At 42.6% G+C, this 15,559-nt stretch overlaps 1 protein-coding gene and 1 long non-coding RNA gene across 2 annotated transcripts in view; both read right to left on the bottom strand.

The window, feature by feature from the left end:
- Positions 1-4,283, bottom strand: part of LOC102157854 — a 48,285-nt gene extending 44,002 nt beyond the window's left edge. Inside the window, exons 1-2 of the long non-coding RNA XR_002343920.1 lie at positions 3,771-4,283; positions 1,704-1,854 (exon numbers count right to left, since the gene is read on the bottom strand). This is a non-coding gene — a long non-coding RNA (uncharacterized LOC102157854). The remainder of the gene's footprint in view (positions 1-1,703; positions 1,855-3,770) is intronic.
- CRY1 (cryptochrome circadian clock 1) overlaps positions 12,128-15,559 on the bottom strand; it is a 154,302-nt gene continuing 150,870 nt past the window's right edge. The window contains exon 18 of the mRNA XM_021091562.1: positions 12,128-12,485. The gene's annotated coding sequence lies outside the window, so the exon portion shown is untranslated. The remainder of the gene's footprint in view (positions 12,486-15,559) is intronic.

The following is a 15,559-nucleotide window of genomic DNA, read 5'->3' as shown; positions in this document are numbered from 1 at the left end:
CTCTGTCTCTATGTTGTATCTGTACTATGTAGTATCCACTCTACGTACACATAGTCTATGTACTAATGCTTAACATACATATATTTAGTTACTTCATATTCTTTAACCCAACTAACAACTCTAAGAAGTGGAATTGTTACTGTCCTCATTTTATAGCTGAGGAAACTAAATACTTTGAGTAAATCTGCTAAGGTCATACCACAGTAAGTGGTAGAACTGAAATTCAAACCAAGGTCCATCTGAGTCAAAGTGCAATGGTTTTCAATCATAGGCCAACAGTTACTGCTCATGAGTGTGGGCTGCTAGGTTAGGCCTGTGACACTAACTGCTCAGAGAGGCTTTCAAGGCTTATTATTCTCATCTCCCAATATCCATTTGGTCTGATCTCATTAGTCTCAGCCCCACTTCCCTCCCCCGGCCACTTACTGAGCAAGTACGTCATATTGTATGCCAGGCCCTGGGCATACAGTGGTCAACAAAAAGATGTGGTGCTGTCTCCATGGAACTTACAGTCTCGATGTTGTGAGGAGATGGACAATAAGCAAATAAACAAATCACTGTGTCATCACAAACTGCAAAAGTTCTTGAGAAAGAACAATCATGTGAGGGGATAGGAGATGGACATGGGCTGGTATGAAATAGGCAGCCTGTCACCTGAAAAAGTAAGATTTAAGCTGAGAGTTTGAGGCCCTCCAATCTTGGGGCAAGGCTTACTTTCTTCTAGAAAACTAAAGACCTATAATATACCTTCCTTCCATTCTTGAGATTTTGAAGATTTTAAAACATCTCTCAGTAATCCTCCAGGGCTACTCCATCTCTGCAATTTCTCAGTACTTTTAATCCAGCTCTATATTTTAATTTTGCCCTCTGGACCAGGGTCTGGACAAGCAAACACTTTTGATTGCATATGTCAGCAGTAACCTGAATGGCACATATGTTTTTTCACTTATTTATTAATTTATACACATCAGCTAGAGTATCAGTGGAGAGTCTATATCTGTGGTATCCAATACAGTAGTCACTAGCCACATGCGGCAACTTTAATTTAAATTTAAAACAATTTTCAATTCAATTCCTCAGCTGTACTGGCTTTCAAGTGATGATATAAAACTTTTCCATCACAAAGTTCTGTTGGACAGTGCTATTCTAAACTTTATACTGCACAGCAAAATAGAAATGTTTAAAGGGTAAGAGAAAATTATAGTTTCCAATATTTTCTTCCTACACCTCCTAAAGATCATCTAGTACATCCCCAGGAGGCATGATGCCCACCCCTTTTAGATGCCTGAAACATACAATGAATTAAAGAACAAAAACAAAAAAACCCGCCTTTTTTTTTTTGGTCTTTTTGCCTTTTCTAGGGCAGCTTCCCACGGCATATGGAGGTTCCCAGGCTAGGGGTCCAGTCAGAGCTGTAGCCACCAGCCTACACCAGAGCCACAGCAACACAGGATCCGAGCTGCGTCTGTAACCTACACCACAGCTCACAGCAACACCGGATCCTTAACCCACTGAGCAAGGCCAGGGATTGAACCCGCAACCTCATGGTTCCTAGTCGGATTCGTTAACCACTATGCTACGACGGGAACTCCAAAACCTGCCTTCTTAACAAATATGCCTGAAGTTTACATATCCAAGTAAACGTTGTTCCAATCCTAATACCCCCTCTCTCACCCCCATGTGCAACATCAAGCCACACTTACCTAATTGCCTGAATTCCCTGAACACCTGATGTGCTCCTTCACACCTGCCCCAGCTACTCTGGAAAGATGAATCCCCACTTCTCTGCTTGGTGAACTCGGCTTTCAAAGCCCACTTCTAAGCCACCTCCTCTATGAAGCTTTCCAAGAGCTCCTAGAAAAAAAAAAAAATCAGTGATTTTCTCCCTCCATTATGCTTATTTACTCAACTTTTTTTTTTTTTTTTTTGTCTTTTGTCTTTTTGTCTGTTGTTGTTGTTGTTGTTGCTGTTGTTGCTATTTCTTGGGCCGCTCCCGCGGCATATGGAGGTTCCCAGGATAGGGGTTGAATCGGAGCTGTAGCCACCGGCCTACGCCAGAGCCACAGCAACTCGGGATCCGAGCCGCGTCTGCGACCTACACCACAGCTCACGGCAACGCCGGATCGTTAACCCACTGAGCAAGGGCAGGGACCGAACACGCAACCTCATGGTTCCTAGTCGGATTCGCTAACCACTGCGCCACGACAGGAACTCCCACTTTTTTTTTTTTTTAATTAAAGTGGCTACAATAGGCCGAGTTGGAGATTGGAATGAATGTACAGGGGTTAGAACAACGCAGGGCACACTGCCTGACTGTTAGCTATGATGATGAGGCCAGTGGGGACTAAAATGCTGCTGCTGGATTTCAGAGAGAGATGGTTAATCACCATACATAATTTAAGAAGTCTGGAGCTGCTGAGAAAGGCCCACAAGAAATCACAAGACAGTGCAGGAAGTACTTTGTAATAAAGCACAGGGCACTGCGGGATTACCAAGACAGCATTCTAATCCAGTTTAGGTTCTGGAAGAGGTCAGGAAATACCTCCAGGAAGATGGCCTGGTCTGTTTGGGCTACTATAACAAAGTATCAGAGACTGGGTGGCTTATAAACAACATGAATTCATTTCTTACAGTCCTAGAGTCTGGAAGTCCAAGATCACGGTGTAAGCATGGGCAAGTGAGGGCCCTCTTTTGTGTGCAGACTCCTCATGACCTCACCTGGTATGGTCCTCTCAGGCCTTTTCTATAAGGGCACTAATCTCGTTCGTGAGAGCGCCACCCTTATAACCTAATCACCTCCAAAGATCTCACCCCTAATGCCATTAAATTGGGCATTAGGGTTTCAACAGATGAATTCTGGGGGTACACAAACATTCAGACCATAGCAGAGGGGACAAAGGCTGGAGCTGTATAAATAAATATACATATGCCAAGTAGCTGCCAAGCTCTCACCTTTCTAGATCTTCTAGCCTTCCTACAGAAAGCTTATGTAAGCCTTTAGAGTCAGGCCTCATTTCTGACCCAAGAAACCATGACCCAGCTTGACCACCCACCTTGTCCAGGGTACCCAGTTTGTAAGTGGCAGTGGCAGGATCAGGTTTAGATCTGACTAGGAAGCTTCCAGAAGGAAGTCTATCCCAGCCCCCAAGAGACTCACACAATCCCCTGTACTTTCCTTTCACAAATCTCACAATTTGTCATTACATAATCATATACTTGTGAGTGTTAACGGTCTGTCTCCCCAACCGGGCTATCAGAATTTCGCTTACCACTGTATTCTCAGTGCCCCGTGCTCAACAATATTCAGATGTTTGCTGTTGGGTTTTCTGGGACAGCACATTTCATACCCAGGTCCCTCACCTTCAGGCGAGCCCCGCCCACTCCTCGCCAGGCCCTACCCCTCCCCACCTTGCCAGGGCTGCTGCTGCCAGAACACACTGGGATGCGTGGCTACCCTCAGCCTGACCACCTGTCTTCTCCCGGCCCTCTGCCAGTTGCCGACCAGAAGGCTCAGGCCCAGCGCCTGTGCGCTGGGAAGAGCTGCAGGTCCAGGGGGGCCTAGACTCTCAGTCATTCTTGAAACCTCTAACCCTCGGCAGTTCCCCTGGGTTCAACCCGCAGGGCTGAGGGAGAAACCCAATCTTGGCCAATGAAAGCCGATAGGCTCCCAAGCCGCTATTCCGAAAAAGGGCCCGTCAGACCTCAGAAGCAGGAGGGAAGCCTTGGGAGTTGCTGAGAGATGGAAGGGGACCACCAGCCACTGCGCTTACCGGCTCTCTTAACTACTCGTTATGTGCACAAATCCGCGGAGTTTGGTGGGCCCGGGACCTCCTGAGGAGCGCCTGGGTCTGGCTGAGGAGTAGGCAGGGCCTGAGTGAGATGGCGAGGGCCCCAGGCGAGATAATAGGAACTTAATGGGGAGGGGAGGGGCCTGATGGTAGGTGGGCAGGGCCCTGGGCGAGGGGGCGGTGCCTGGAGAGGAAACCATGCACGGTTTCCCTGTGCTCTTCCCAGAGATTCTATTAGGGTTTAAGACACTGCAGGATCAAAAGTCCCTATCTAACCTCTCGGTTCCTCCAACCAGTCTACTTCTACCATATGGAAACTGAGCTTTAAAAAATGTACATTTGACTCACTGTAGTGGCTTTCTCTCTTTCAGAATAATCTGAATCTTGTTTTTTTCTTTTTATGGCCACACCTGCAGCATATGGAAGTTCCCAGGCTAGGAGTGGAATCCCAGCTGCAGCTGTCAGCCTAAACCACAGCCACAGCAATGCTGGATCCGAACCACATCTGTGGCCTATGCAACGGCTTGTGGTAAAGCCAGATCCTTAACCCACTGAGCGAGGCCAGGGATCCAACCCACATCCTCAAGGACACTCTGCTGGGATACAATCTGCATCCTCATGTACACTATGTTGTGTCCTTAACCCACTGAGCCAAAACGGGAACTCCTGAATCCTAAATGCAAGATTACAAGCACCTGTATTCAGTACCATTTCAAATCAACTCATTATTACCTTGCAGTATTTTCCAAAACTATTTAGGCCTTAAGATATGTTAAAAAGCAATTCCTGGAGTTCCCTCATAGCCTAGTGGTTAAGGGTGTGGTGTTTTCATTGCTATGATTCAGGTTCGAGCCCTAGCTCAGGAAATTCCACATGCTTGAGGTGAGGCCAACAAAAAAAAAAAGAAAGAAAAAGAAAAAAAAAAGCAACTCCTATATATGTGAGGAAATTGCATAGAAATAAATATACACATTAATGTATGTAAAACTAGTGAAATCTGTATAAATTCAATGGATTATATTAATACCAATTTCCTAATTGTGATACTACACTATGGTTATGCAAGACGTTTTGTTTTTTTTTCTTACAATTACATGAGAATCTACAATTGCCTCAAAAGTTGTTTTTAAAAAGCAACTCAGTTTGGATATGTAACAGAAAATGGTTTCTAATAAGCTATTTTTAAAGTATATTTTTATGTATAATTTGTGTTCCCTGAAAGGTAGTTGAAGGCAAAATTCAGGTCTGATTAATTTTTGTAATAGTAGCTAGCAATTAGCTCAGGGTTATGTACATAGTACAAATGAATTTCCATGAATTCCCAGGCTATAGTACGGCACCTAACGTAACAAATACATTTGCCAGTGTTATGCTCTGGGAAGGAAGGACCTTGCCTTCAGGAAGCTGGCAAGAGCACACAGAGGATTAAACTCACAATACAATCCATGGGATCAGTACAGTGAGAGAAGGAAAGGATGGGTTCACTGAGCTCAATCAGAGAAGGCTCCCTGGAGGAGACAGATGTAACTGATATCTGACAAAAGCAGGCTTAACTTGAACTCAGTGAAGATTAAGCTTCCGGGCCCCTTTAATGCCCTGGGAGAGACCTTATTAAAGGGTTACCTGATTATATATTTTTGTAAAATTTGAAAATTTATTTTAACGGCCATCTAATAAAATCACTGGGTTTTTTCCACCCCCGTCTTTCCTTTATCCCGCTTTCCTTCCATTAGGTGGCACTGTCCTGGCTGAGGACATTTTGGGAGTCTTGCTAAGACGAGGTTGAGTTGGGAATATTCTGTTTTAACCACAATTTGGAAAGATGATTTGAGAACTTTTAAGTAAAACAAATGAAAAATTACCAAACTCCTGATATGGATATATAAGAGGAGTTTCTTGGAGTTCCCATCACGGCTCAGTGGAAATGAATTCTGACTAGCATCCATGAGGACACAGGTTCGATCCCTGGCCTCGCTCAGTGGGTTAAGGATCTGTTGCTGTCGTGAGCTGTGGTGTAGATTACAGACATGTCTCAGATCCTGTGTTGCTATGGCGTAGGCCAGGAACTATAGCTCTGATTCAACCCCTAGCTTGGGAACCTCCATATGCCACAGGGTATGGCCCTAAAAAGACAAAAATAAAATATGTTTCTTATTTTGCATCTTTAAATATATTTATAAAACTCTCTAAAGAAAGTGCATATAATTTTAAAAAAGACATGTAAATTGAAAAGAAAAAAGAATGAGCAATGAAATCAGAAGAAAGCTTCTGACACTGAGAAGATTAACAAAATCAATTGCAGATAATACCTAAAACAGTAATTGATTGAGAAGAGACATATTTCAAATATTTTGAATTAATAATCTAATTAATGAAGAAGAGTGAATCACAGGAATACACTGAGAATAGATGTGATGAATTATTTAGTTATTTGTCAATAAATACAACTATGAAGATATTATAAAACACATGATGCATAGCACATGATAACATTAAGGACACGCTGGTGAATGGGAATCATCAATTCAATGAGTATATAATCTTGCAGTCATTGTGCAAGAAAATTTTGTCCTGAAATCTTAGTTATTGCCGTCATGACAACAGTCCTAAAAAACTTATATGACATCACTGGTCTATGACACTTGTGGGTTTAAAATAAATATTTCCAAACTATCCATATAACAAATTTTGATCAACCACACTATTCTCTCTGCAGAAAATATAACAAAATCATTGGCAACATGAAGTGCTTAAAAAGTATACACCCAGGAGTTCCTGTTTTGGCTCAGTGGGTTAAAAACTCAAAATAGTGTCCATGAGGATGTGGGTTCAATCCCTGGCCTCACTCAGTGGGTTAAGGATCTGGCATTGCCACAAGCTGCCATGTAGGTCACAGATGTGGCTCAGATCTGGCATTGCTATGTCTGTGGTGTAGGCCCACAGCCGTGGCTCCAATTAGAGTGGGGAACTTCCATATGTCACAGGTGCGACCATGAAAAGAAAAAATAAAGAAGAGTATGCAGCCAAACAATGAGGAAAATAATAATAGTATTAACAGGTATCATATAACTAATAAAATTACTGTGTATTTTTCTGAATTTTATGATGTTTGCAGTACTGGACACCTTTAAATTTTTGTATTTGTTGTGATTCCATTCATCCTTCTGACCAAACATTCACTTCCAAGCCTAACTTTGTATTCATAATTTTGCATTATTAAAGAGCAACAAGAACAGTCTAAACATCAGGACTCACAAACTTGGATCTGTCTTGGATTTCTGTAACTGAAGTACATCCCCTGGCCCCTGCTGACGTCTTCTATCTGCCACCCACCCACCCCCAGCCTCACAGACACATTCAGAGTATGTTCCAAGCACATGCAATGCACATGTGTTACATCACCTAATCTTCACACAAACCCACTGAACCATGGTACTATCTTTATTCCTATACTGAGGGATTATTGGCAGAGCAGAGATTTAAACCCATGTACTCAGATTCCAGCATCCATGCTTTTAACTATGACATTTGATTGCCTCTCAACAGTGGTCATATCTATAACATTCATCAGGAGCTTACAACTAACACTGCTAGAGACATATAGGCATTCTCTCACTGAATCCACATAACCACCTAGGGAGATAAGTATATTACTGTCCCTAATTTACGGAAGAGGAAATTGTTTGTTCAAGATCACAAATCTCATCAGCAGAGGGCCTAGGAAAGCCTCATGAATTATTTACTCTCCCTAGGATGCTCTATGTCTGTCTTGCATGCAGACCTTTACAGGTGCCTTTTCCCTTTACCTGAGCCAGAACCCTTCCTCCCCACCTCCACCTTGCTTATTTCTGCTGTACTCTAAAATTCAATTCAAGGATCAGTTCATTTAAGAAAGCATCCTTGTCACTCCCTTCTCACTCTCCAAGGCTAAGATAGGTGCTGTTTTCTCCCATAGCATCTCGTGCTCACCTCCATCTGAGCAGCCCCAGTCAGGCTGGTTATGAGAAGAGCCTCACAACCACTTATAAGTGTCGCAAGAGACATAGAACAGGTGTTGAGAAGTAAACCTTGGTGTTTTAAGGCACTGATATTGTGAAGGATGTTTGTTTCTGCAGCATATGACAGCTTATCCTGACTGATACACACCTAACATTTCTTGAGTGGAAGTGGGAAGAAAGACTCATCTTTCTCTGGCAGAAAAGATACGAGATACACAAACTGCTAACTAACACTATGCTTCCAGCCCAGTGGAGAAAGCTGATCTGAGAAAATGAGACCAACAGAGAGAGGCAGCAATGGAGAAAGGGTGGTGATAATCCAGATCCCAGGTTCTGAAGGTCTCTGAGGCTCAACTGGACTCCTGTTTCCAACAGTTAGGTGAACCTATAAAATCCAAGGTTGCCTCTCAGGGAATGAAAGCCCTACACAAACCACCTGTACTGAGCTCCAGAAGACCCTGTCATCAGAGAGGAGTGATCTACCCAGGACCATTTAAAAACACTAATATTTTGGAGTTCCCGTCGTGGTGCAGTGGTTAACGAATCCGACTAGGAACCATGAGGTTGCAGGTTCGATCCCTGCCCTTGCTCAGTGGGTTAACGATCCGGCGTTGCCGTGAGCTGTGGTGTAGGTTGCAGACTCGGCTCGGATCCCGCGTTGCTGTGGCTCTGGCGTAGGCCGGTGGCTACAGCTCTGATTCAACCCCTAGCCTGGGAACCTCCATATGCACAGGAGCGGCCCAAGAAAAGGCAAAAAGACACACACAAAAAAATAAATAAATAAAAAAAATAAAAACACTAATATTTTGACTTCTAAGGGCTTATACCACAACTCTGGCTCTGCCTAAAAAACTCAAGCTGGAAAATCAGCTTGTAAGAACTCCATTTTTGCACTCCTAGTTCAGGGTCTCCTATTACGAGGGTCTCAGAAGAGTGAGTGTGAACAAAATCAGAAAGTCATTTTTAAGTAGAAAAAAGGAGTGGGGACAACAAGTGCCTGGAAATGTGGGCTCTGTGTTGGAAGCCAGCTCTCCAGCCCTGAGGAGGTGGAACAAAGGGGGAAAGGAGCTGCCATATGCAAATGAGCCCTGGGGCAGGAGGGATACCTGGGAACAGGCACCCAGGACACTCATTTGAATTTGGACAAAACTGGAATGAGCTGAGAAAGAGGCCTGGGAATCAACTGGGAAAACCCCAGCCCAAAGGGCAATCTACTCAAATCCCAGGCTTTCTGGACTCTGCATTTAACAGTCCTCACACTTACAGATTTTCCCTGTGCCTGCCTGGCCTCCTCTTGCTCCCCAGCTCCCACCCCTCCCACTCCAACACACACACACACACACACACACACACACACACACACACACACACACACACAGCTTTTTTTTGGTAACACCTGTGTCTATCAGCCCTGGCTCTAGCTGAGGTAGCACAAGGAAGGATGAATTATGCATGTGGTAGAAAGCAAAACCCAGGCAGCTCTGGAGTACTACAGTGAGTCACCACAACCAGGACTTTCCAGGACCTTAAGGCCTGGTTACTTGTATCCATTTGTTTGTTTGTTTAAGCCAGTTGTGCGGGTACTAGCAGTGGTTCTTAACCATTCTGGGCCATAGACCACTCCAGGAATCATAATAGAATATGGGAACCATGTCCCAGGAAAAGACACATGTGCACACAATTTGATAAACAGCAACATGGGGAGTTCCCGTTGTGGTGCAGTGGTTAACAAATCCGACTAGGAACCATGAGGTTGCAGGTTCGGTCCCTGCCCTTGCTCAGTGGGTTAACGATCCGGTGTTGCCATGAGCTGTGGTGTAGGTTGCAGACGCGGCTCGGATCCCGAGTTGCTGTGGCTCTGGTGTAGGCCAGTGGCTACAGCTCCGATTGGACCCCTAGCCTGGGAATCTCCACATGCCGCAGGAGCAGCCCAAGAAATAGCAAAAAGACAAAACAAAAAAACAAAAACAAACAAACAAACAAAAAAAAACAGCAACATGGGAGTTGCAGACTCCTGAAACAGAATGGGGACCCTAAGTTAAGAGCCCCTAGTCTAGAAGACAAAATTTAGGTGCTGGACAGAGGGTCACAAGGCTATGGCTGAGAGCCTTGTAGTGGAAGGATCAGAGAGACCCAGATTCAAATTCTAGTTCAGGTAATAGCAACCTATGAGAATCTGTGTGTACTGGGAGGGGCAGTGATAATACACATACAGAAAGTCCTAAAACACGAAGGTACGGCTTAATCAATTATCATCAAGTGCACGCCTGTGAACCTCTAAATCAAAAGACTGGAACATTGCCAGCACTCTAGTAACCTGACTCATACTAACTTCCAAACATAAACCATCCCCTTTCCACCTCTACCAAAGGATAATCACTAACTTTTACCATAATCATTTCCATTTCCTTTATAATTTTACCATCACAGTGTGAATCCCTAAACAGGTGATTCACTTTTGCTTATTTTTCAATTTTGTTTTTTTTTGTTTGTTTGTTTTGGTCTTTTTTTTTTTTTTTTTTTTTTTTTTTTAGGGCCGCATCCGCAGCATATGGAGGTTCCCAGACTAGGGGTATAATTGGAGCTGTTGCCGCTGGCCTATGCCAGAGCCACAGCAGTGCCAGATCCTTAACCCACTGAGCGAGGCCAGGGATCGAACCCACAACCTCATGGTTCCTAGTCAGATTCATTAACCACTGAGCCATGACGGGAACTCCTCAATTTTGTTTAAATGGAAGCCTACAGGAGTTCTCATCATGGCTCAGTGGTTAATGAATCTGACTAGAACCCTGAGGTTGCAGGCTCAATCCCTGGCCTCGCTCAGTGGGTTAAGGCTCAGGCGTTGTTGCCGTGAGCTGTGGTGTTAGGTTGCAGATGCGGCTTGGACCCTGCTTTGCTGTGGCTGTGGCACAGGCCAGCAGCTACAGCTCTAATTAGACCCCTAGCCTGGGAACCTCCATATGCCGCAGGAGTGGCCCTAGCAAAGAGAAAAAGACAATAAATAAATAAATAAATAAATAAAAAATGGAAGCCTACAGTAGGAATTCTTTGGGGTCTGGCTTCTTTCCTTTAACCTCTCTGTGAGATTTATCCATGTTGTTGCACGTATCTGTGATGGGTTAATTTCCATTGCTGTGTTGTATTCCACTCCATGACTACCATAATTTATTCATTCCTTCCATAGTTTATGGATATTTGGATTGTTTCCAGATTGGGATGATTACAGATAATGCTCCTATGAACATTCTTATACATGTCTCCTATTGGTTTGAGGCTCACTTTGTAGCTATACACATGAGTGGAAATGCTGAACAGGATGTGGATATTTCCAGCACAGCAGATGAAGGCAAGTGGTTTTCTAAAGTGGATGTGTCCCATCTACACTCTCTACAGTAGTGTGTATATGTTCTTGTTGTTCTAGTCCTCTTTTCCCCTAATCTGTTTTACAAAGGCTTCTAGTTTTGGTCATGGAGATACTCAGACCCCGTCCTAGGTGAGGCAGAGTCTTTGATGGCAACTCTTGTGTCCTGTAGTGCCCATAGGGCAGCAAGCTCTGGAACTCCACTTACTTACCAGCATTAGGCCCTTCCTGAGGACTAACAGTGAAAGAAGGTTGCCTGGACAGTCCAGGCTGACCCACTGTGGAGGAAGCAAGAGCAGGGGGAGACAGAATCAGCAGTCAGGAAAAGAGGTCAGCATTTTTGACATCTGTATCCTCTCTATGTAAGGCCGTTAATGAGCTCTGTTCTTGGGCATACCCATTAGCCTCTCTGTGTACCCATTTCTTCCTCTAGGGAAGGGGGAAACACACTAAAACCTGCCTACCTCTTAGGTGGGAGCCCTTATGGGCATCACAAAATGATAGGTAAGAAGGCCATCAGAAAAGAATTTTAAAATGCAAGTCACTTTGTGGTTTGCATTACTTCCTAATTTTGCTAATTAAGAGTAATAAACAAAACCACCTCTTCCCTTTTTTCCTCTTATCTCTAAAAATTGTATGATGATGGATGATCTCTAAAAATTGCATGATGGATGTTTTACTTCTCAGTTCTCCCAAAAGTTCAGGCAGAGCCTCCAGGGCTTCAAGCAGAAGAAAGGCATTCTGGTGAAAAGAAGATCAGCCAGATCAGGAGTCTCTACAAATGGAAAATTTCACCAAGTCCCTCAGTCAGTAGCAAACTAGAGAATCTCCCCATAAAATCTCTGAGCATCTATCAAATGCAGGATAGGAGAAAGGCTAACACAGTCTCCATTTTGGGTCCTTTCTGAGCCTTGACTGCATTTCCTGTCTTTGGAGGCCCTGAGATGCCCATGGTTCCCATCCCTTTTTTGATTAAGCACTCAGGGAAAATAGGTTTTTATTTCTAGCATTCACATGAACCCTGATTAAGATAGAAACAAATTGATCCAGTTCTTTAAACCCCTCCTGGAAGCCTCGATGATGATGTTTATGAAGTTTCAGATACGAAAAATGTCTCCCTATCTGGTCAAACTGAGGAGCACAGACACGTTCTTCCACCCTTGTCTTCTTTAGGTGACAAGCTCTGCTGTGTACACACTCTTCCAGCTGCTTTCAGGATTTACAGGAAGCATAGCCTAGTGGGAGAGGCCTGGGTTTTGGTATGAAGGCAGAGTTTGAATCAGGGATCCACGATGTGAGCAAGCACCTTCATTTCCTTCAACTCCAGGGTTTCCTCAGCTGTAAAATGGAAATAATGATATCTCCATTTGTAATGATTTGTTGTCATAACAAATACCACAGAGAGGACAGCTTAAACCACAGAAATGCATTTTCTCTCAGGCAGTACTCTTTGCAGAAGGCTTGCAAAGGTGCCCTGCTGGTCCAGGTTCCTTCGACTTTGACCAGAGCCCAGCTCTTGGGCTTTCTTCTGTAACTGGGGGGAAGAAGTTCATGGAATACTCTCAAGTGAGGAATGACTGCCTCCACAACTCAAGAAAACACTTTTCTCTAACCAAATGACTTTTAGATATTTTAGACACTTTCATATAGCCTAAATTCTATAGAAATTGATGAGTCAATTCAAACTGGGCAAAGGAGTAAACTTTTAAGTGAAAATGAGCTCATTATTTTGGTGAAGTGCTCTATACTTAAGACAAACCAAACCATTATCATGAAATGTTTCAAAGTATATCTCTTTCCCAAGTGAGTTACTGGTATTTTTATACCTGGAATATCACGCATGCTTTATCTATTGAATGTTTACATGTTACAAAGGAAAATATTTTTTTAAAAAAAGAATATAATTTGTTATTCCTAAGTTTTTTGTAGTATAACAAAAAATTTGTTTTCTCCTGAATTTACAGTTTCTAAATGAAGACAGGCAAGTATAAAACTGGGGGGAAAATAAGCTTTACTAATCAAATGATGTCTGGACTTTTCTAAATGAGAAGATAATCTTATTTTAAAAACTAAACATGAGAAATATTTTTTATATAAATTTTATTGGAGTATAGGTGACTTACAATGCTGTGTTAGTTTCAGATGGACAGCAAAGTGATTCTCCCATATATATATATGTGTGTGTGTGTGTGTATACACACACATCTTTTTCAGATTCTATCCTGTATAGGCTATCACAGAGTAATGAATAGATTTTCCTGAGCTATATGGTGGGTCCTTGTTACCAATAAATTTTATATATAGTAGTGTGTATATGCCAATTCCAACCTCCCAATCCATTCCTCCCCACAATGTTTCCCCTTCAGTAACCATAAGTTTGGTTTTGAAGTCTGTTTCTGTTTTATGCATAAGTTCTTTTGTATCATTTTTATTAGATTCCACATATTAGTGATCTCATATGACATTTGTCTTTGTCTTACTTCACTTACTATGATAATCTCTAGGTCCATCCATGTTGCTGCAAATGGCGTTATTCTGGTTTTCTTTATGGCCAAGGAATATTCCATTTGCATATATGTACATCTCTTTGTCCATTCCTCTGTTGATGGATATTTAGGTTGCTTCTATGTCTTGGCTATTGTAAACAGTGTTCAATGAACATTGGGATGCATGTATCCTTTCAAATTATGGTTTTCTCTGGGTATATAACCAGGAGTAAGATTGATGGATCATATGGTAGTTCTATATTTAGTTTTTATTTATTTATTTATTTTGGCCACACCGATGGCATGAGGAAGTTCCCAGGCCAGGGATCTAATCCATGCCATAGTTGCAACCTGAGTCACAGCTATGGAAATGCCAGATCCTTAACCCACTGTGCCATAAGGGAAATTCCTATATTTAGTTTTTAAGGTACTTCCATACTGTTCTCCATAGTTTTTGCACCAACCTACATCCCACCATCAATGTAGGAGCGTGTCATTTTCTCCACACCCTTTCCAGCATTTCTTATTTGTAGCCCTTTTGAAGATAGCCATTCTGACTGGTGTGAGGTGATATCTCATTGTAGCTCTGATTTGTGCTTCTCTAATAATTAGTGATGTTGAGTATCTTTTTTTTTTTTTTTTTTTGCTATCTGTACATCTTCTTTACAGAAATGTCTATTTAGATCTTCTGCCCATATTTTAATTTTTTTGAATAAAGCTGTATGAAATACTTGTATATTTTGGAGATCAATCCCTTGTCAGTTACTTTATTTGCAAGGATTTTCTCACATTCTGTGGGTTGTTTTTCTTTCTCTCTCTCTTTTTTAGGACCGTAATCATGGCATATGGAAGTTCCCAGGCTGGGGGTCCAATCGGAGCTACAGCTTCGGGCTTACACCACAGCCACAGCAATACAAGATCTGAGCCAGTCAGATATGAGACCTACACCACAGCTCACAGCAATGCTGGATACTTAGCCCACTGACGGAGGCCAGGGATCGAACCTGCATCCTCATGGATCCTAGTGGGTTCATTACCACTAAGCCACGATGGAGACTCCTGTTGTTTTGTTTTGTTTTGTTTTTTAATGGTTTCCTTTGCTGTGCAAAACAAAGTTTTAAGTTTAATTAGGTCCCATTTATTTTTGTTTTTATTTTCATTACTCTGGGAGGTGGATCCAAAAAGATATTGCTGTGATTTATATCAGAGTATTCTGCCTCTATTTTCCTCCAGAAGTTTTACAGTATCCAGCCTTGCATTTAGGTCTTTAATATATTTTTAGTTTATTTTTGTGCATTGTGGGAGAGAATGTTCTAATATCATTTTTTTTTGCATGTAGCTGTTGGGAGCTATTTCTTGGCTTGTTTGGAAAGATTAACGCTGTGTTGTATATTAGATTTCCCATCCAGTATATAGAATAGATTTGATCTTTGTCTTCTTAAGTTCCTCTATTTTACAGTTGTGGTTGTACTTTTAAAAGATACATTACCTCATGTCTTTAAAAAAATGTTAACAACAACAACAAAAAAAATGGAGTTCCCATCATGGCTCAGTGGAAACAAATCCAACTAGGAACCATGAGGTTGCGGGTTCGATCCCTGGCCTCGCTCAGTGGGTTAAGGATCCAGAGTTGCCATGAGCTGTGGTGTAGGCCGAAGACACAGCTCAGATCTGGCATTGCTGTGGCTCTGGCCTAGACTGGCAGCAACAGCTCTGATTAGACCCCCTAGCCTGGGAACTTCCACATACTGCAGGTGTGGCCCTAAAAAGACAAAAGACAAAAAAATAAAATAAATTAAAAAATGTTAAGGAATTCCTGTCATGACTCAGCGGAAAAAAACCACAATAGTATCCATGAGGATGAGGGTTCAATTCCTGGCCCAAATCAGTGTGTTGGGGATCTGGCATTGCCGTGAGCTGTGGTGT

The sequence above is a fragment of the Sus scrofa genome, chromosome 5 (assembly GCF_000003025.6).
Source record: "Sus scrofa isolate TJ Tabasco breed Duroc chromosome 5, Sscrofa11.1, whole genome shotgun sequence".
Taxonomy (NCBI): domain Eukaryota; kingdom Metazoa; phylum Chordata; class Mammalia; order Artiodactyla; family Suidae; genus Sus; species Sus scrofa.
Note: the sequence above shows the minus strand (reverse complement) of the source record. Positions and strands in the feature narration are given on the sequence as shown.